General features: G+C 44.1%; 1 protein-coding gene across 1 annotated transcript in view; it reads left to right on the top strand.

Annotated features, from left to right (window-relative positions):
• Positions 1–1,537: 1,537 nt before the first annotated feature.
• LOC147696851 (disks large homolog 2-like) overlaps positions 1,538–20,417 on the top strand; it is a 734,055-nt gene continuing 715,175 nt past the window's right edge. Inside the window, exon 1 of the mRNA XM_086933917.1 lies at positions 1,538–1,791. The gene's annotated coding sequence lies outside the window, so the exon portion shown is untranslated. The remainder of the gene's footprint in view (positions 1,792–20,417) is intronic.

Raw genomic sequence — 20,417 nt, 5'->3', positions numbered from 1 at the left:
AAATTGCGATTCCTTAAATGTGATGAGAAAGGACCCAAGTTGTGCGATTGTGGCATAAGAAATCGCAAATTACCACCAACTTCAAGTTGGTGGTAATTTGCGATTTCTTTGAAAAATTCACTTTTTTGCATTTTTCAACGTGCCATGGGCATGTATGTGCGCCACATGAGCACACATACATATTTCAGGAGGGCAACAGGGTGTCCTTTTGACACCCTTGAAAATGGTGAAAAACCTTCACCCACCAAACTTTAACCCCTTCGCTGCGGCGGCAATTCCGCTGCAGCGCTAGGGGGTAGGGGAGCCACGCGGCGCTCTCCTGGTGGTGACGGAACCGCTCCATCATCAGCCTCGGAAGCGCTATGCTTATGACGAAGCGGTTCCGTCATGCCCCCGCCCACTCAATAGAACGCCCGGCACAGGCGCGGAATCCCTGCCGTGCAGGCGCGGCGAGCAGGCCATGACGGAACCGCTCCATCATCAGCACAGCGCTACCGAGGCTGATGACGGAGCGGTTCCGTCATCAGCGCAGAACGGGTTAAAGAGAGGCCTTAGGGCGTTATTTACAGTTTGGAGTTAGCTGGACATCTGCCAAAAGGTTGCTGATGGACCATCCACCATATTACAAGTGCATTAATGTCATTGGCTATCCTGCATCTAGAAAACTAAACATAAGTCCATTAGGGAGTTATTTAGAGTTTGGTGGAAGCAGGACATCTGCTAAAAATTGACAGATTTCCCATCCGCCCTACCCTTTAAAAAGGACGAACGGAAATCCTACCAGGTTTTGGCAGATTACCTATATTCTCCAATTCCTAAAAAATCCCTTTAGACACAGTGGAATACATGCCCAGAGTGACCCAAAAATGATGAGTGAGTGGTCAAACCTTCTTCTTTTAACCCTGGAGACACTGTCCATTCGCACACATCACGCTGTAACGTGGTAGCGTTCACCTTTAGTTGCCATTCGAGAAAATTCAGCTTGAGAGATATGTTCAGAAAAAAGTGCCTATGTCTTTTCCATTGATGTGGCGCAAGTTCACCTCTTCATGGCAGGTATTTTAAGGACACTTTCCTTCTTAAAACAAAGTGATCCCATGAAGGCATGTAATTATCAGTATAAATCTCAGTACTTCTGGAGTGAAATAGCACATTTATTTGCATTCCTTGTCATTTAAATGACAGGTACATTATGTCACCCTTAAGGACAAGCTTTAAGGTGTCTCTCCTGAATTGAGGGACTATATCAAATGGAACCTTTCAATCGTTCTGCTATCTTATTAAGAAAACGTATCTTTAATGCATACATTTCTATGCATAAATAGATTGTAAATAAATAACGCATGGGTGTTGACGGTCCTTAAACCGACTAGATTGTTTGTAAATCTACACACTTCAGATACACCCCCTGAACTCCTCGGTTCCACCTTAAGCAGGTGCCGTGAGTGACAAGTGTGGCACGCGGCGGAGGGTGGGAGTCCGCGCCTGCCATTGGTCGCGGCAGCAGCTACTATCCGCGCTGCCTGCGCTCGAGGCTGCACTCGGGTGACTGGGACCAGGATGTGATGGGAAGAGGCGGCGTGCGCGCGAGCCTGTGCAGCATGACTCCCGGGCGGCGATGACCGAGGTGTGCGTCCGCCCAGTGCCGCTCCCTTCATTCATGCACCTCGGCGAGCGGGCGGCGCTGCCGGGCTGAGCTCTGAGGCGCCACTTTGGGACCGCGCCGGTACTCGAGGGAGTCCTGGAAGCTGCTGCGCCCGGTGTTTGCTATCCTGCTCCGCTGCTGCTCTGGTGAGTCCGCCCTGTGTGTCCCGTCCGGTGCTGCCCCGCTGGCTGTGGACGCCGCCTCGCCGAGTGTCTCCGCAGGCACACAGACCTGCCTGAGTGCCTGCGCGCAATGCCTAAATACCGCTTAGATGTGTTAGCAGCTGAAGTTTCTCTCTGTTTTAGTCCTAGCTGTCACAGTAGTGCGCCCGAGCCCTAAAACCTCCTTCCCCAGTACTACTCTAAGACGAGCCTTCCGAGCGGCGAGATCAAAGGGACAAAATACTCAGGGCGCTGTAGACAGCGCAAAGCCTTTGATGTGCATCGCATCTGCATTTTAACCCCCAAACTCGAAGCATAGCGCGCAGCTCACGCAAGCACTTGTGCATTATTTATAGCGCTGGGGATATTAATGACATGAATGTTCGAGAGTAACATTGCAGGAGCACGCGGCAGGCTTGGATTGGGGGCGGGGGTCACCCCAAAATAATGTCACTGTCTCATCAGAGTATACAACATAAACAGCACGTGCACTGGGACAGCACATCCCCGGGGCTGGATAGTCGGAGTTCTGCCTAGAAAGTTCTTCTGTATACGGTCATTCTTACTGGGGTCATTTGGTCCTGATGCTGTTTGAATAGAGGATCTCTTCTCGCCGGTGATGCTCTCTGCACTTAGTTTTAGAAGTGCTCTAGCCACCTATGAGCATATCGTGACAAACTGACAGACCATCATCGCATATTGTGACAAACTATCACATATCGTGACAGCCTGACTGAATATCGTGACAGACTGATAGTACATCGCCGCATATCGTGACAGACTGATCAAACATCATCAAGGCAGCAGCGAACGTGTCTTCTCCGAAAACAGAACAGCTCCCACCAGCAGGTAGATGCCTGACATATTTAATTCAATGGACCCGTAGATGTGCTCAAGGAAACAGCGCAACACAGCTCTGCATTGTGTCTCTTCACAAAGAAACTAAGCTGCTTCTAAAAAATATGTCACAATGTAAAAGTAGGCGGTTAATTGTGATTGCATCACTTGCACTCTTCGTCCGTGACTGACACACTGCCCTGTGTTTCTGCGATCCAGTCTAAATCTAAGAAAGTATACACTGGGGTCTAATTCTATTTATTAATTCTGTTTAGTAATTCCACATTAATGCATTTTAAGCCCGGTGGGTTTAGAATACTCCCTGTAATACTAATTCACATTTAAAATTGAGCAGTCAAGCTTTAATTTCCACGTGTACATTAATCAGTGCAAGACAAGCAGTATGCACTAGTTATAGAAAATCACTCTTGAGTTTTTATGATCCTACACATTACATTTTGGGATTTGAAATCCTTTTATATTGGTCTGTGTTTGAAAGAAGTGATCACAACCTGTCTGTTGTGCCTTCTTACATTTTTTAAGTTTCACACCTGTGCAAGGTTTTATTAAAAAGGAGTGAAATCACTACATCAAGAGAGACCATTTGTAGGCGTGCCTCCTCATATTGTTAAATAGCTCTCTTTGTACATTTGTATGGTTGAAAATTATATATATCATGTATTTGTAAATCACTCGCTCATCCAGCATGGCATTTTGGCACTAAAATGCCAGATGTTTATTATTACCCAACTTTTTGTTACTCATTTTATCAATCTCAAAGGTGTAAAGGCTGACTGGAGCCGCTGGGATTCGAACCTCTGCGCATGAAGTCAAGAAATGTCTTTAATGGCGGATTTATTGCACTGTACCACCAGACCAGTGGTGTGTTTAGTCATCTTTCTCGAAATGCTGAACTTTTGCATGTGGTCACTAGCAGATCTCTTGTGCGTCTGTGATGACTATTCTTGTGACTAAAGAACACCAGTCATTCACTCACGATAAAAATCAAACCAAGGTATCTAGTCCTGTATACATACATATGCAGGAGTTCCTTTTAGTGCAATGTATGCATCTGATGGGTGTATTGGCTGCAGAGTGTAGCATTCTAGTTGCTGTAGTAACATTCACCATGGGTACTACAGTGGGGGATGGTTTTGATCGTCAGCACAAACTGCAGATAATATACTTAAAATGCCTATTTGCAATGTTATTTGAAGCAGTGTTTGGCCACTGACCAATGAAAGGCGCTCTTCCATCCTACCAATCCGTGGGAGAACAGGAAGGGCGCCTGTGAAATGGCCCTGAACATGCAAAATGTTGAATAGGTTGTGAATCACCGTTGAAGAATGTCTCTTCCACCATGTTGTATTTTTCTTGACAAGTGTGTTAATAAATGCATGTTTTATTCTGCTAGTAATTATAAATTGCACAAGGTCACAACATTCAAACATGACAAAAATAAACCTTTAAACTGGTTCTCAATGGTTATCATTCTGGGGCAGAGCCGGAATGTAAGTAAGCATGTTACATTCATTTTTCATCCTGATACTGCTCCCCGGCCTGCTTTTGATTTTCAGGAGTCTATACAGAAATGTATGCTCTTGGTCTTCTATGACCTGCCTCGCCATTATTCAAGATGGGGGGCGTGAGCTAGGCCTCGGTTGAGCACTGCAGCCCCCACAGTATAGAAGGGCCCCAGCTCAGCTCAAGTGCATTGTGAATCTATATGTCAGTCTTGCAGAGTTCTCAGTGCTGGCAGCAGGTCAGTTACCTTGCAGGTTAACAGTATCTTAGGGACCCACAGGACATCTTACAGAGGGCAATTGCTTCAGTTAAACAATTTGTAAACGTTTTTAAGTAAAAATAAAAACCTTCCAAAGGTAGTACACTGAATGCATTGTGTCTAAAATATGACTTCTAGCGTGGAAACCATAGGAATTTTCTTAATTATTCTATGTTAACCATATATTAAGTGCTCTGTCACCCAAAGGCTATCCTGGTGCTAAGGGGAGAACAACTTGTAGAACGCAATGATAACTCTAAATATCGTTGGTTCAATTAGAAGATTTTCAGAGATTTGCGAAAAGCAAGATGGGCGTCAAGAAGTCAGATGGCAGGAAGGACAGAATTTGAGAATTTGATTGTCTAATAAGAAAAGGATTGGCCTCCAAGGTGCAAGAAGTGCAATTTGGAGGAACGCAGCAAATAAGAAAGACAATACTGAGAGTGTTTGCGTTGGAGGCAGGAAGTGCCCTAAAGGAAGAAGGCATAATGAAGAAGATAAAATGATTTGAAAGTAATGAGTTTAGAAATTGGAAGCCAGTGAAGCAAAGACAGGTAAAAGAAGAAATGAGCATCCTGGAGGAGTTTAAATATAAGGGCACAAGTTGATGTAGGCAAATAAAATATAAGGAGTTGCATTACACGAAGCGGCAAAAAATCATCACCTGTACGACCTCTAGATGAGGATTTGATGACAAGAGAGGATTTGTCTTCTATTGGAGGCGGTTTAAAAGCAGGAAGAGGAAATGCTGTTCATTTGGGAGAGTGAGAGTGACTGGTCAAAGAGAAAGTTGAGATTCTGAATTGTGGTGACCAATGAGGACGATGAGGTCAAAAAGCCTCCAGTTAGTTGACCATCCAGAGGAGTTTTTGCTGATAGTCAAGATTTCAGTCTTGACATTGTTGATTTGTATTGAGTTATTACTCATCTAGGATACCACCAATATGAGGCATTAAAAATGATTTTCAGAGATAGCCAAATACATTTAATGTGTGTTGTCTTGTTATGAGTCAGAGTCAGAAATCACTTTATTCGATCCATATTCATAAAGATCATAACATTTCAAATACACATAATTCATCAGTTTTCCACAATAGAATGTTAATTCAATTAAAACAATCATTTAAAATAGTTAAAATACTTATAAATTCATTTCGATCAATTGTGCAATCTCCTGGTCTTTAAAGAAAGGCATAAAGAGAACGCAACACGATAGCAGACAAAATGATCAGACAGCATTCGCAAGAAAAACATTCTTGGACGACATTGTCTGAATTTGGGCTTGCACATAATTGACTATATAAACCTTTATGGATGTTCCAAATAAAACTTAGAGACGAAAAAGATATGCAAATCAGATTAAAGGGACTCACCACCACATGGACAAAATGGCACAGCTAGTGTAGAAAACGTTCCTGATGAGTAGCCCAACATACAAGGTAGGAGGAATAGCAGGAACCTAGTAAATATAAATCTACGGCGTAAATTTATCACCAATGACAAATATGTGGCTTACCCCTCATTAGGGATCGGACCGCAAGATAAGTTTGCACCTTATGTTTGGAACTATTCATTTTAAATCGTTTGTCAGCCATAAAATTGAAAAAGCGAGTTTTGGTTGTTTTTTTTAGATGCTCAAGCAATTTCTTGGTGTTTCAAAGAGAGTTTCTAAACCCAAAGAAATTAGGCTATTTTTAACGTACATGATCCAAGGGATTCTCTGTACATGTTCCAATACAAGGCAACTCTGTTGGGTAAGGTTAACGGATTCCCTTCTCCAAATGGTGTGCCATAGGAGAATTGGGACCAGACATATCTGGTCTGATATATAGGGGACATTCAGCTTGAGATGGCAATTAAAATTTGAGCAACTTTTAGGGAGACGGACCAGTGTTTTCCAGAAATTGTCTTCTATCGTTTTAATAGCTACTGGGTTATTATGTCCCCAAACACCAGCTCCATTGGTAGCTACTGTGGAAGATTTGCCAGGTATACTTTGTTTTAACAATATCTAATGGTTTTGACCCTAGTTTTTTAACAAAAGAGTATAGAGCAATAATACTTTTTTTTCCAACATTAGGCTTCTGTTAGTCACCATATGGGACCATAAAATGTCACCCCTAAATAAGAGAACGTATCCGTCTGTGCCTCTTTCCATCCTGTTATATAAAAAGATGGTACTTTTTTCATCTTGTAAAATGTCACTAAAATAAAGGATTTTGCCTTTTTAGTTTATAAATCTAATTTTTTCCATAAAATTCACGTATGTCTCTAAACGCTTTTGAAGTACAATTAGGACCGCAGCGCCAGCGTAAATGAGTATGGGTATGCAGCCCTTATTCATCATTGGGATATCCAGGGTTGATTCTAGCAGGGGAGCCTCCACTCCATTGGTATGAATTGAAAAAAGAAAAGGGGTGAGGACGCACCTCTGACGAACCCCCTATTAATAGGGAACCACCTGGTTTTCTCTCCATGTTTCACATAGCGGACACTGGCCGCAGCCCTAGTATATAGCTGTTTAATTATAGAGATAATTGCTTCATCGATCCCCATTTCTTTCATAATCCTTCACAAATGATGATGAGCAATACAGTCAAAAGCTGTGGATTAGTAAATAAAAACCAAGTAGAGCTTGCCTTGTTTCGCTTGTGTGTACTTAGCAATCAGCAAGCTCAAATTAAGACACTGGTCCTGTGTGCATTCTCTCTTCTTAAAACCATATTGGGTCGAGATCAAAACATTGTTAGTAGTAGCCAATTCCTCAAGTCTATTCAGTAATACTCTAACCATAAGTTTAGCCGTGCTGTCCAGAAGTGATATGGGCCTATCATTTTTTTGGCACTGATGTATCACCCTTTTTAAAAATTGATATCAAAATCGATTTCGACCATGGCTCCGGCGGGCCCACACTGGCTACAACATTAGTTAGTACTGGGCCCCAAAGTTCTGGGTGCTAGGTAAAAAAATCAATTGGAGTTCCGTCCGACCCCGGCCTTATTACTAGTACCCTGGGAAAGAGATTCTGTGATCTCTTGGTAATTAAAAAAAAGAAGAGATGTTGTGTTTATCAAATTATCTTACGTGGGCAGATGCCTTTCCTCGCCGTTACGCCAAATATTTTTAGTAAAGTGGGCCACCCAAGGTTCTTCCTCTAGTTCAAGTTCAAAAATTTGTATAGCGCACTACTCACCCAGAGGGTCTCAAGGCGCTTGGGGGAGGGAGGGGGGTGCTTTACTTATCGAATATCCAAGTTTTTAGTTGCTTTCTGAAGGAGAGGTGGTTCTGTACAAGGCGGAGGTGGGTGGGGAGAGAATTCCAGGTTTTGGCCGCTAAGTAGGAGAAGGTTCTTCCCCCCATGGTGGATCTATGGATAACGCGGAATTGCGGCGAGGCCTTGATTGGACGATCGTAGTTGGCGGGTGAGGGTGTAGAAGGACAGACGCGTGTTGAGGCATTCGGGTCCTAGGTCGTAGAGGGCTTTGTGTGCGTGGGTGAGGAGACGGAACGTTATTCTCTTGTTGACGGGGAGACAGTGGAGGTCTTTCAGGTGACCGGAAATGTGAGCTTGACGGGGGATGTCCATTATGAGTCTAGCTGAGGCGTTTTGGATGCATTGGAGTTTTTTCTGTAGTTTGGCTGTGGTTCCGGCGTAAAGGGTGTTTCCGTAATCCAGTCGGCTTGTGACCAGTGCGTGGGTAATCGTCTTTCTTGTTTCGGTGGGGATCCAGTGGAAGATTTTTTTGAGCATGCGTAGGATGTTGAAGCATGAAGATGAGACGGCGTTGACTTGTCTGGTCATCGAGAGGAAGGAGTCCAGGATGAAGCCCAGGTTACGTGCGTGGTCCGTAGGTATGGGTGCGGTTCCCAGGGCCGGTGGCCACCATGAGTCGTCCCAGGCGGAGGGGGATGATCCTAAGATGAGGACTTCCGTTTTGTCAGAGTTCAGTTTTAAACGGCTGTTCTTCATCCACTCGGCTACTTCTTTCATTCCTTCGTGTAAGTTGGTTTTGGCGGTGTTTGGGTCTTTGGTGAGGGAGAGGATCAGATGGGTGTCGTCTGCGTAGGAGATGATGTTGAGGTTGTGTTGGCGTGCGATGGATGCGAGGGGACTCATGTATATGTTAAAGAGGGTGAGACTGAGTGATGATCCTTGTGGTACGCCGCTGATGACTTCGGTAGCCTCTGATCTAAAAGGGGGGAGGCGGACTCTCTGGGTTCTTCCGGTGAGGAACGAGATGATCCAGTCCAATGCTTTTCCTTGTATTACGACGTTGCTGAGGCGTTGTATGATGGTGCTATGACAGACTGTCGAAGGCTGCGGAGAGGTCAAGTAGGATGAGGGCAGCTGTTTCTCCGTTGTCCAGTAGAGTTCGAATGTCGTCTGTTGCTGCGATGAGGGCGGTTTCGGTGCTGTGTTTGGCTCGGAAGCCGGACTGTGAGGGGTCGAGGGATTTGTTGGATTCGAGGAAGGCGGCGAGCTGACTGTTGACAGCTTTCTCAATAACTTTGGCAGGGAATGGGAGGAGCGATATGGGGCGGTAGTTGTTAAGTTCAGTGGGGTCTGCTGTGGGGTTCTTCAGAAGGGTGCTGAGTTCGGCATGTTTCCAGCTTTCCGGGAAGGTAGCGGAGTTGAGGGAGCAGTTGATGACGTCTCGGAGATGGGATGCGATAATGGAGTCTGCTTTGTTGAAAATGTGGTGGGGACATGGGTCGGTTGGCGATCCTGAGTGGATGGAGTTCATCAGGCGGATGGTGTCTTCAGTGGTGATTGGGTTCCAGGCGCAAAGGTTGTTAGAGGGGGGTTTTGGTTCAGAGGTGGGTGGAGTGGACTGGTCTCCGGACTGGTTTTCAAAGCTGTTATGTATGTCGGCGATTTTGTTGTAGAAGAAAGAGGCTAGGGAGTCGCAGAGGTCTTGGGAGGGAGTGATATTGTTGGTGCCGGCGGTGGGGTTGGTAAATTCTTTGACGATGTTGAATAGTTCCTTACTGTTGTGGGCGTTGTTGTCAAGTCGATCCTTGAATGCTGATTTCTTGGTGGATCGGATCAGTTGGTGGTGTTTGCGGGTGGCTTTCTTGAAGGTGGTCAGGTTGTCAGTGGTTGGGTTTTTTCTCCAGGCTTTCTCGAGGGTGCGACATAACTTCTTGGATTTCTTCAGGTCATCGTTGAACCAGGGGGCTTTTTTGTTACCTTGCTTGATTTGATGGTTTTTCAAAGGTGCTAGTTCGTCGGCGCTGTGGGTGATCCATTGTGTGAGGTTGGTGGCTGCTTGGTTTGGGTCCGATGATTTGGCAGGAGGGTTTTGGTGAAGCGATGTGAAGAGCTGGTTGGTAGTAATTTTGTTCCAGTTTCTTCAGGGAATAGGTTGTGGGGGGTTGTGGGTCGTGGTCTTTTTGTAGTTGAAGTGAACGCAGCTGTTGTGCGTCCAGTGGAGAGCTGTGGTGTGATTGAAGGAGATGTGCTTGCTGGAGGTGAAGATTGGGTCGAGCGTGTGTCCGGCATAGTGGGTGGGGGTATTGACAAGTTGTTAGAGTCTGAGGTTGGCCAGGTTGTCCAGAAGGGTGGTGGTGTTGCTGTTGTTTTTCTTTTCCAGGTGGTAGTTGAGGTCTCCCAGTAGAATGTTGTCCTCGGAGGGGAGGGCGTGTGGGCTGATGAAGTCGGTGATGTCATCGCTGAATTGTGTGCGGGGTCCTGGTGGTCTGTAGATGAGGGTGCCTCTGAGTGTGGTCTTGGGGTTGGTGTGGATCTGGAAGTGAAGGTGTTCGGCGGTAGCGAGGATCTGAGGATGCTTTCATAAAAGGGGCAATAATTACCATCCAAAAATCCCTAGAATTGTTTGTGATGGACGCCTGATAGAGTTGTTCCCAGGCCTCCTCCGTCAGTATTTTTAGTCTAGCCGTCCTTGCTTAATTGTACATCTGACAGGAGAGCAATGTGTAACTGTGCAACTGTGCAACTAATGTCTAAGTAATCCTGTGGATACATTTGGCTTAATTACTCAATGAGCCTACGACTCACTGTACATCTGGCAGGAGAGCTTGACCTGAACCACGTCTCGTGGATCAGTCCTAAGGGCCCTATGTAAATTTGATAGTGATCTCGTACAACTTTGGTTGAACCACCTCTGGCCAATTGGATTAGGAGCTGAGCCATTTTTTACTAAGTCATTTTTTACTTCAAACAAAATTGACTCGAAGGCAGTTATACCTCTAGTTGGAACATTATTAATTTCATGACACGTCACAATTTCATTATCTTTATTTACTATAGCCTGGGGAAATATGTTTTCCTTATTCATTTTACCCCAATTCAATACAATCCCATTTTTCCTTGTTATAAGGGTTTTATATGCTTTGTCTGCGGAACATGAATTCCTTCCCAGAACAATTGGCTGGGTATGTCTGCATGGTTACTAAATCTAGAGAAATTATCTTCAATGTCAGTGATAGACCTTTTAAGGGTGCTGATGCTAATAAGAAATCAATGGTGAAACCCTTGGATTTGGAGCCTAAAATTGTTTGGAGCAAGCCTGTTCTCAGAGTAATGGGATTCATTATTTCAAAATCTTTTATGATAAGGAGTCTATTATGCACGTCACCGTGCAGGTTATGAGTAAAATGAGGGATAGCCTTTCCTGCCTCGTTGGTTAATGCGCATGTCGGTTTGATTCAAGAACAACAACTATGCACATTAAAATCACCCATTATTGTTATAGTAATTTATTAAAAATACAGTATTACCCCCTGGGCCTTTAAGATATAGTCAATTGTAAATGGCAAATTATTGTAGGAGGAAAGGACTTCCAATCTGAGGGTATTTTTCACCAGTGTTAAAATGCCACCCCTTGCACTGTCTGATTTTGACAGGAGGGCAGGTGTGTGGAAAGTGCGATAACCATCTATATAGATGGGGCTTATTTCCCATGTCTCTTGTAGACAAATCAAGTCAAAAGAGGTTATATACATGTTGCACTCTTAATCAGTCTGTTTTTGGCATAGCCCTGAGATGATCCACATGATTATTAACATCCAATCATTATCCTCGGTGGGTTGCAAGTGGTGCTCTAGCCCTTCTATAAAACAGCTAGTAACTGAGTTGGAAATCACCCCCTTGATTCTCTTGTCAATCACAGGCTTCCAGTACGGTGAATTGGTTGCTAGTTGGTAAGGGATTGGATCCTTGCCTCAAAAGGGGCTGATAAATCGCTGGATGGGGAAGACTGATATGATCTCTGGACCCCTTTCCCCAAGGTCTTTGAATTACTGGTTAAAAAAAAGCCTGGCGGCAATGCAAACATTTGTGTCTCCGATGTTGGGGCCTTGGGTGATAGGCTTTAGAGTTTCTGGGCCATAAATTGGGACATGAGGATTATTACAATACAGTCACCTCAGATAGATATTTCTGAATTTCCCACCCAACCCACCCTTCTCACCATCAGGATGCTAGTGAAGGCTTCTGACCACCTGTCTGTGTGCATGTTGATCCAATGATGTGCTTTAAGGATTAGTTGTCAACAACAGGGGCAGCCCTGAAAACCTGAACCAGGGGCAAAGAATACTAGAACCCTAACAAGGGTTCAAGTTAACACAATAAGAACATCACATTTTAAACAAAAAATTCAAAAAACTAAAGAAAACATTATAATATGAAAAATATGGTAAACTAAACCAATGAAGACACAGAAAAGGAAAAGGGAAAGAGAAAAAATAGAAGAAAGAAAAAACCCATGTTTAAATATGTACAATTCATCGAAAAAGTTTTATTAATATTGATAAATAATTCAATCTTAAAACATTTAAGACAAAAGGCGCTCAACACAATACACAAAGACCTATAAACAGTGCAATGTGTAAACAGACAAGTGGCTGAGGAAAAACGGTTTACAAAAATCAGAAGTTCAGGACAAAACTGAAATAACACAAAGCAAACAATTTCTCCTCTTCAATTTCGTCCACATATGTGTGTCGACGGCGTTTCAAGCATAGTGAAACTAAATGGTCATCATGTGTTATCATGTGTTCTCATGTGAAGTGTTCTTATACCCAGGGGCCAAGTTCATGCTATATAAAACTGCAACAGAAAGACAAACCTGGCAGGCCTAAAGAAAGAGTGACTGTAGCCTAGCAGCTTCTGGTGCAAGAGATTGAGCACTCCATTAAATATACTTAGAAACAAAATTAATTTAAACAATTGAGAATATTAAAACAAGAAAGTAACCATGAAACAAAACAAAGACCACAAAAACACAAGCAATAACTAACATACACATATTTAAACCATTAACTGGACAGTGGGGCCATACTCCAGTGGAGAAGTGTGGCTCAGGGGTTAGAGGCGGCAGACCCGGAAGCTGGGATCGGCCCTGGACCAGGGTTCAATTCCCCGCCTCGGCGGGTCTTGGGCTCAAAAATTCCACGGACTCGATAATTCTCGCTCCGGTGCCTACTCGATTCACGGGTTCACACTCTGCGACTCTGGGCAATAGCTTGCTTAATCTCCACAACGGCCCCTCGCGGCGGGATGCCTGGCTTTCACCTTGTGGATACCCTGCCGGGGTTATCTCACAGGGGAATACCAGGACGGGTTCCCTAAGCAAGCGCCGGGAAACCCTTTGTGGGTAGCTGTGCGCTATATAAGCTCAAATACATTTACATTTACATTTACTCCCCATCCATACAAAGAACTTAAAAGGGTGTAAATACATTTAAAATCAGAATCGATCTCTGGTCTTATCAGCAAAAAAGTTTATGAAACGGCATCAGTCGTGTTATAAAGTACCTGCAGATTGCTCAAAGTGAGGCGTCTGAGAGAGGCTACCTGCTTTGGCCTTGTTATTCCCCTCCTATATCCATGGCCGGCTTTTGGCATGGGTGAGCTGGGCCAAGGCCCAGGCCACCAACCTTTAGAGAAGCCCACTGACCTGTCTGCAAAAAGGTCCTGCATGCAACAGTCTCCCCCTGACCTACTTCCAGAGTTTCTGCCTAAACTGCTTTTCATCTTTTCCCTTTTATCATGCTGCAGGCACCGCGTTTATCCTCTTTTACCTCTCATAGGGGCAGATGTATCAAGATACCCATTTGCGATTCTCAAATAGCGATTTTTTATGAATCGCTATTTGCGAATTGAAAAATGGTATGTATCTAGAAATTCGCTATTTTTTAGCGATTTCTTAAAATTCCTTAATTGCGATTAGCAAATTGCTAATCGCAATTAAGGAATAATTTCCCATTCATTTCTCTGGGCCGGGATGCCCATAGGATTGAATGGGAAGTCATTCTCAATTTGCGATTCGCAATTTGCTAATCGCAAATTGAGAATAATTTCAAGGGTGTCTTAACGACACCCTGCTGCACCTCTGAAATTTACATGTGTGCGCATATGGCGCACGGGCATGTATGAGCACCACATGGCACCTTTACAAATGCCAATAAGTGCATTTGTAAAAGAATTCGCAAATTACAAATTGCGATTTCTTAGTGTAAATTCGCAAAACATTATTGTTTCTTACATAGCATTTAAGGAATCGCTTTTTGCGGTTCCTTAAATGCTTGCGCAAAATTAAGGATCGCAAATTTTGCGATTCCTTAATTTTGCGATGCGGTTTTTCATACATCGCATTTGTCGATTTTTTTGTCGCAAACGCTGCTTCTTTGCGAATCGCAGCATTTGCGACAAAAAAACGGATGATACATCTGCCCCATAATTCCCCTCTCACCCTCTGTCATGCCACCTTTTCACACCCTATTACCCCAACAACAACTTGTCACCAGTGTGCAGTAGGTAAGCAGGGTAATTAAAGTGGGTTAGGGAGGAGCCTGAAATGTTGGCAGTCAATGCTGTGAATAGAAACCGGAACCCCTGTTGCTTCTCGCTTTAGTTATTGGAAGCAGGCTGGGCACCAAATTTGTTTCCGTTTAGGGTGCTATTTGAGCAAAGGCCGCCTCTGCCTATGTCTACCTTCGATTTACAAAAGGGGGTGGTGATGAACAGAGTGTCTGAATTGAGCAGACCACTCTTACCCAGTCCAAAGATCAGGGCTTGATCCATCACCGTTATTTATCTCACTGCCCCATCCCAGCTCAGAACCTGGCTATATGCAAATCAGTCTGTCCCTGGCCCAGTGCATCATGGGAACAGGGCAGACTAAACTACCAAGCCAATTCTTTACCAGAAAGGAGACAAGCTACCGGGGACCGGTTTCTGGCATTTCAGCCTCTTCGGCCCGGCTTGCTTGAATCCTGATGGAGCAGTGAGAAAGGGACTCATGTCTGAGTATACCCTGCCACACCTATAGTGGCCAAAATCGATTTACAAAAGGGGGTGGTGATGAACAGAGTGTCTGAATTGAGCAGACCACTCTTACCCAGTCCAAAGATCAGGGCTTGATCCATCACCGTTATTTATCTCACTGCCCCATCCCAGCTCAGAACCTGGCTATATGCAAATCAGTCTGTCCCTGGCCCAGTGCATCGTGGGAACAGGGCAGACTAAACTACCAAGCCAATTCTTTACCAGAAAGGAGACAAGCTACCGGGGACCGGTTTCTGGCATTTCAGCCTCTTCGGCCCGGCTTGCTTGAATCCTGATGGAGCAGTGAGAAAGGGACTCATGTCTGAGTATACCCTGCCACACCTATAGTGGCCAAAATCGATTTACAAAAGGGGGTGGTGATGAACAGAGTGTCTGAATTGAGCAGACCACTCTTACCCAGTCCAAAGATCAGGGCTTGATCCATCACCGTTATTTATCTCACTGCCCCATCCCAGCTCAGAACCTGGCTATATGCAAATCAGTCTGTCCCTGGCCCAGTGCATCATGGGAACAGGGCAGACTAAACTACCAAGCCAATTCTTTACCAGAAAGGAGACAAGCTACCGGGGACCGGTTTCTGGCATTTCAGCCTCTTCGGCCCGGCTTGCTTGAATCCTGATGGAGCAGTGAGAAAGGGACTCATGTCTGAGTATACCCTGCCACACCTATAGTGGCCAAAATCGATTTACAAAAGGGGGTGGTGATGAACAGAGTGTCTGAATTGAGCAGACCACTCTTACCCAGTCCAAAGATCAGGGCTTGATCCATCACCGTTATTTATCTCACTGCCCCATCCCAGCTCAGAACCTGGCTATATGCAAATCAGTCTGTCCCTGGCCCAGTGCATCATGGGAACAGGGCAGACTAAACTACCAAGCCAATTCTTTACCAGAAAGGAGACAAGCTACCGGGGACCGGTTTCTGGCATTTCAGCCTCTTCGGCCCGGCTTGCTTGAATCCTGATGGAGCAGTGAGAAAGGGACTCATGTCTGAGTATACCCTGCCACACCTATAGTGGCCAAAATCGATTTACAAAAGGGGGTGGTGATGAACAGAGTGTCTGAATTGAGCAGACCACTCTTACCCAGTCCAAAGATCAGGGCTTGATCCATCACCGTTATTTATCTCACTGCCCCATCCCAGCTCAGAACCTGGCTATATGCAAATCAGTCTGTCCCTGGCCCAGTGCATCATGGGAACAGGGCAGACTAAACTACCAAGCCAATTCTTTCCCAGTGTAAGAATTGGCTTTTGTAGTTTGGTTTGCCCTGTTCCCACCATGCACTGGGACAGGAACAGACTAATTTGCATACAGCCAGGTTCTGAAACTGGGATGGTGCAGTGAGCTAAAAAACGGTGTTGGATCTAGCCCTGATCTCTTGACTGGGTGAGAGCTTTCTGCTTAATTCAGAGACTCTGTCCCTCACCACCCCTTGTTGTAAATATGTCTACCTTCGAGCCACACCTCCCTGCACACTAGTCCCTATGTTTAGCTTTGGCCTGGTACAAATTCCATTTGCTCTTCTACTTACTGATTTGTGATTCGAAAGCACTGACCTCCAATTTAATGACTGTTTTATATAATCTGTCAATGAAGTCATTTAATCCTGCCTTTGTAGGCATGAAGGCATTCAGAGGATCATATCTATCAAAAACTGGTGGTTGTCCCGTCCATCTTTTTAGAGTGTGCACCTTTTGTCAGATGTCCCGCATTCACCAAACTCTAATTAAACCCCTTAGTCTTTCCAAAAAGTGTAGTGATTCCAACATTTTAAATTGTGGAATGTCATGACTTCTTCTTCCAAAAAGTTAGCTGAAGCTCTGCAGACTGACCTCCACTCCGCCACTTTGTATTATACTGCTGCACCAGATAATATTCTTACATGGGTAGCTAAGCCGATGCAACCTTTAAATGGACGTTGGAAATTCCTTGCACTACCTAGGTGTTTCCCAGGGAGGAGAACGCACTCACAGACTCTAAACTGGACGGCAGTGAAAGAAACATTTCCGTTGTGCTTAGTATTGAAGCTGCTGTGGGACTGCGTAAGGAGTTTGTAAGCAAAATGAATTGCCTTGTACAAAGCACTACACTGGTAAATTTACTAGAACTAATTAACTGATGTGTGCCAACAGTCAAAAGTCAGTGTGCTTTCTCAAATGCAAAATCTGCATCTGGGAAAATCGAAACAAGTGCACCCCGTGCTGTGATGACTGCCTACGACACAGTTGCTAAGAGGCAAATTGAGAGCCTCAAGCATTTGCTGGTTTCGACGATGCTGTGTCAATTTTTGTATGATGGAATAAGCGACACTCTTGTTTTTCAAAAAAACACATATACAGACACAGAGTAGCTTACTCCTACTCAGGCGTGATGTTAACCTCTTTGTCATTGCACAAGGCCATGCTGGGCTACCATGTAAACGACGAGTCGGGTCAGACGTATTGGAAAGCCATCCTTTTTGCCCTGAATCCAACCATTTTTTGACTGATACTGGGGGTAACTTACTCTGACTCCACCCTGGTATCTGCTAACCAGGCCCATGGCCAGTTCTCTGATTAGAAATGTATATTGTAATTAGGTGTAATTACAATTGGCACTGACACCCTGCCTGTCAGTCCCTAGTATATGGTAGTGCATGTAGGTTTAGAGGCTCAGCAGCTTTGAGGCACTTACATGTGTGCTGTTGCGTTGCTTACTATCATTTTGAAAGTCAGCCCTGGTTTGCAAGCTGTTTTTAAATTGAAAGTACATGCAAAATTGATTTAAAGGTACTTCCAAAGTATTGAACTAACTTATGAAAACATATTATTCACCCCTGAGGTCTATCCTAGGGGCCCCAAATGTAGCGTGACATGTAAAGATAAGCATGGAAATTTTAAAAGATGTTTTATATGCCTTAGTGAGGCAAAAACTCCCAATTCCATTATCGCTTTTAGCTGCATTGGCTAACATGGGAATACTGTAATACAGTGTAATAATTGACTGGAGGGAGCAAAAATAATATATCAAGGACTTAAAAGATTGGTTATGATAAATTCAACAACTTGCCGCTCTTGTGTTTTTCATAACTAATACAAAAAATAAGCTATGGAACTTACTTTTCTGTGAGCCAAAATCCAGCCTTCGAGCAGCCAAACTACTTTGATGAGGTGATACGTAACCTGCACATGGACAGAGGTTATCTGGTGAGGGGAGCTCTGCAGCTGCAGAGAGCAGGCCAGTAAGAGGGCTGAATAAATCCAACTGGGCTGAAAAGAGAGCAGGACAGTAAGGAATGCCAGCCAACTCTACCCCCTCTTCATGTACCCCCAGCCAGATGGAAGCCTTAGGGATGCAATTTGCAGGATGTCTGGAAAGGGAAGGTAAAGGGGAATGAGCCACACCAGTTGGTTGGCTTAGGCAGCTCTTACTCCCAAGGAGAGAAATTCTCCATCTTGAATTTGAAAGTACAGTGCTTTGTGGGACAAGAACATGCCACACTTTGGAGGAAACCACCATGCTTTTGGGTGGCACCCTGTAGCCAATTGGTTAGGGGGGCCCCCTTGCTTGTCACCCAGAGTACTGCATGCATATGGGAGAGCTGCATAGCAACTCCGATCTGCTGCCTGAAACTAAAAAGAGATTTCACTCTGAAGGACTGCTCCTGCTGCACACTTGGAACTCTAGCCCTGAAGACTTTGCCTTGCTTCAAAAAGGACTAAGGAATGGACTTCCTGAAAGCAACAGGTTAACAGAGCTCACCTGCACCATCTCCCCAAGAGTTCTCTGCCTGCAGTGCGTCCTTTAGACTTTTAAGGATTTGGGAAGATGAATTGCTGGAACTGAAGTCCCAACTTTCAAGGAGCAACTCAGAGACTCTGGAACCTTGGATTTGTGTTGTGGACACTTTGAACCTTCAGGAGGGACCTCAGGAAGAAGTTCCAGAAGTTTGGAGATGTTTGGAGCAACTTTTGGAAAAAGCTCCATATGGTGAACGACTTGACATCAAGAGTCAATCCGACTACCTCCCACCGCGACACAGCCTGGATTTTGGGTTTGTCCCACTGAAAGCTCCGCAGCTCAAGATTTTCATGAGTTGACCAGGGGCTCCGGCTGAACCAAGCTGATGAAGCTTCTGCAAATCCAGCCTGCTGGAGAGGCCCGCTCGATGTCGAGAGAAAATCCTCCAGAAAAGTTTCTAAGTGCGAAGGTAAAATTTTGTCCGAGGCCTCCTGCTTAGTGTATCTGACCATGGCTCCATTGTGGTTGGCTTCAAACTTTGACTTTGTACCAGTCAAGTATGACCAGATGTCCCAAGTTGGCACTATACTAGAACGTGTTTTTTCTTTAAAAATGTATATATCTCTGGTTCCCTATTTTGGAGTTTTGTCATTTTATTGTCATTTTAATCATTAAAAAATATTTCCTATTTTTATAAATTGGGTGCAGATTTTTATTGTGTGTTGTGTCCTATTTATTTAATGTTTTGCTGTTTTTAAATGCTTCACACACCTGTCTCCTAAGTTAAGCCTGCCGGCTTGTTGCCATCTACCAAGGGTTGAGCATATGGAATAATTTATTGAGACCTTGTCTACACCGTATATTGCATTGATGGCCTCATTGCTAATGGTAGGCGCATACTTACCCATACTAATAATCCACCTTCCAACAAGATGCTTATTATAGGTCATTTAACCACAGTTCTCAAATGGCATATTTATTTAGGTAAGGTGATTTGTACATACTAGTGGCTTAAATTCTGCTTTGTTACTGGTAGGTATTGACTGTAATCCCTGCTTCAGCACTTGACCATACATCTTATGATTTTGGGTTAATCATTTTAAGTCCCTGTGCTTCAGTCTGTAAACATTGGCAGTTCTATAATGTCCTTTCTTGTGCATACTTCACATCATGGATTATGTAAACAGGTTTCAAGCAAAACATACACATACAATATCATGCAGCACCTGGGGCTGATTAACAAAGACATTTTTGGCCATAAAAACACTGTTTTAAAGTAAAAAATACTGTTTTTAGGGCTGCCAGGAATTCACAAAAGGCTTCCTATAACCGGTACATGAATTTACTACTTCAAATTTCTCTGTATTGGTCGTAGTAATTCACATGCAAGAGGTGGGAGGTTGGAATTACAAGGTGTGTTAAGCATTGTATATTTGAGAATGCCTGTATGTTTGTTGGCATTCAGAAACTGAAATCCAACCTTTTCCTACGCTAGAAATTTTCAGAAATGTAATCCAGCAAAGAGCTTGAGTAACTCCTCTTGCAACAAGGTGAAGAGTTTTTTGGAAGTGTAGATAAAGGACTTTCTCCATGGGGAAAACATGTTGTTCACAGATGAAAAAATGAGCGTTTACACATTGGTCTACCTTCACCCTGTGTTTAAATGTAGACTACATAGCTTTCTACTCAGGGAGGTTGGGGGCTATGGGATATGTCATATGACACTCCTAATAAAGCACCTGGAAACTTCACCTTAAAGTACTTTCAAGTAAGGATGTGAATCTCCCCATGCACTTCTGCATTTTTCTTTTGCCAGTCAGGCCCATTGTGTTCCTGCTGTAATAAAAAGAAAATATTGCTTTAAAGTGCTTCTCTATTTTACCAAACTCAATCCATGGTTTATCAAATGCCTGAATTACAATTACTGTATATTTTGTGTTTGTTGCATTCTTACAGTA

The sequence above is a fragment of the Lissotriton vulgaris genome, chromosome 8 (genome assembly GCF_964263255.1).
Source record: "Lissotriton vulgaris chromosome 8, aLisVul1.2, whole genome shotgun sequence".
In the NCBI taxonomy this organism is placed as follows: Eukaryota; Metazoa; Chordata; class Amphibia; order Caudata; family Salamandridae; genus Lissotriton; species Lissotriton vulgaris.
Note: the sequence above shows the minus strand (reverse complement) of the source record. Positions and strands in the feature narration are given on the sequence as shown.